Raw genomic sequence first — 2,500 nt, 5'->3', positions numbered from 1 at the left:
GTTTTGAATTGGATGCATTTTGCACTTGGCCAAGTTGGTCGGTGCACCGCGGCATAGCTAAATGGCTTGGTGGGGAGTTTTGTGAAAAAATGAAATTCGTGGTTTTTGAGTTGTGACGGTTGGATTGGCCTCCAAATGCCCCCAAATGAATACCATGAAAGTCTTGGTGCACGAAAGTTTTGAGTTGGTTGGGTTTTGCACATGGCCAAGTTGGTCGGTGCACCGCGGCATAGCTAAATGGCTTGGTGGGGAGTTTTGTGAAAAAATGAAATTCGTGGTTTTTGAGTTGTGAGGGTTGGAAAGGCCTCCAAATGCCCCCAAATGAATACCATGAAAGTCTTGGTGCACGAAAGTTTTGAGTTCGGAGGGTTTTGCACATGGCCAAGGTTGGCGGTGCACCGCGGCATAGCTAAATGGCTTGGTGGGGAGATTTGTGAAAAAATGAAATTCGTGGTTTTTGAGATGTGAGGGTTGGAATGGCCTCCAAATGCCCCCAAATGAATACCATGAAAGTCTTGGTGCACGAAAGTTTTGAGTTGGTTGGGTTTTGCACATGGCCAAGTTGGTCAGTGCACCGCGGCATAGCTAGATGGCTTGTGTGGAGTTTTGTGAAAAAATGAAATTCGTGGTTTTTGAGATGTGAGGGTTGGAAAGGCCTCCAAATGTCCCCAAATGAGTACTGTAAAAGTGTTGGTGCACAAAAGTTTTGAATTGGATGCATTTTGCACTTGGCCAAGTTGGTCGGTGCACCGCGGCATAGCTAGATGGCTTGTGTGGAGTTTTGTGAAAAAATGAAATTCGTGGTTTTTGAGATGTGAGGGTTGGAAAGGCCTACAAATGCCCCCAAATGAATACCATGAAAGTCTTGGTGCACGAAAGTTTTGAGTTGGTTGGGTTTTGCACATGGCCAAGTTGGTCGGTGCACCGCGACTAGATAGCTTGGTGCCAAAATTTGTCAAATTTAAGACCTTGGCCAAACTGAATGAAATTTTGTGGGGAGGTTCGTGATATTGTTTAGTGGTGGACTGGAAAAAATGAGGTCGAAATTCGAAGTCTACATGTGCTTTTCTATTTTTCCCGATTTTACACATACCCGGTAAGTAAAAAAAATAAAAAAAATAGTTCCCCTTCGAGAAAAATTATGAAATTTGGTGAGCAAGGAGATACCATTATTCTACGAATTACTGCAAAAAATCGCATCAAAATTCGAAGTGTAGCCCGAGATATGGACTTATGTCTGCTCAAAAAAAGTGTATCTACTTGTACAATTTTGCCTTTTGCATATTAACCTCTTATAGGGGGGGAGTGCTCCTTGAGCCGGCCAGCTCCACACTGGCAGGTTTTAAAGGGAGCTTGATGAGGCCTCCCCCCTCACGTGGTGCGTGCGTTAGCATGTTTATCATGGCACAACTAGCCTCTTCATAGTTGTTGAGCTTTATTAATACCAACACACGGTCGTCACTGATCGTTGGTTAGCTCGGCAGCTAGTCCCTCGGATATTGTGGAAAGTTATTTTCATGCCTAGCGATGCTTGACCCTGCGTCACTTGATGTTTCCATTTGCTTGCTTGCCCATGGTAGGTGGGGGGTGGACCGTCTTGTGGTGTGGTGTCTTGCGAACGTGAGGGTGTGTGAGTTGTAATCGAGATGCACTTGCTGGCTGGCTCCATGCCTTGCGTATCGAACGGTCAAGCATGCATCTCTTCCATTTTCACCCGTTGCCTTGGGTGATATTGGTTGATCAGTCCCTGTGTTGCCTACCCACTAGACGGTACTTCTGTGGTTGCTTCGAATTCTATCTTTCCATCACGAAGAGGTGTTGGAGGATCCTAATGTCACGCACGTGTTCCATCTAGTGAAACATCTCAGTGATGCACGTGTTGTGGCTAGTTCTTTTGGATGCGGTGCATTATATGAACTCGGGTTTACTTTAGCGACCCAGTCAACATAATTCGGTTGTGTCCCTTGATTGAGACGTTGTCCTTGAACTTGTTGTGAACAATATCGTTCTTCCACAACCCGTCGTCTTGAGTGCGATGGAAGGCAAATAAGATGTGCTTTGGCATGTCATGCACGTACTCGATTGCGGGAAGTGTGAGAAAGTGTTGTTGACAACCCGTGGGAAATGGAATGTGGCAAATCGTGATGAGCTCTTCGTGGATCTGCGAAGAAGACGACCTTTGGGCCTGTTGGAAACGAGGGAGGCGATGTTGAACTGCGAAGAAGATGGACTTTTGGGTTGTTTGAATCAATGGGAGGCCACGCGAGAACTCCGAATACTATGGACTCTTGGGTTGTTGGAAGCAACGGGAGGCCCCGCTAGAACTCCGAATACTACGGACTCTTGGGTTGTTGGAAGCAAGGGGAGGCCCCGCTAGAACTCCGAATACTATGGACTCTTGGGTTGTTGGAAGCAAGGGGAGGTCCCGCTAGAACTCCGAATACTACGGACTCTTGGGTTGTTGGAAGCAAGGGGAGGCCCCGCTAGAACTCCGAATACT

The sequence above is a fragment of the Vigna unguiculata genome, unplaced genomic scaffold (genome assembly GCF_037176805.1).
Source record: "Vigna unguiculata cultivar grain cowpea cultivar isolate G323 ecotype 2 unplaced genomic scaffold, ASM3717680v1 ptg000023l_ERROPOS13181582, whole genome shotgun sequence".
Lineage (NCBI taxonomy): Eukaryota > Viridiplantae > Streptophyta > Magnoliopsida > Fabales > Fabaceae > Vigna > Vigna unguiculata.
Note: the sequence above shows the minus strand (reverse complement) of the source record.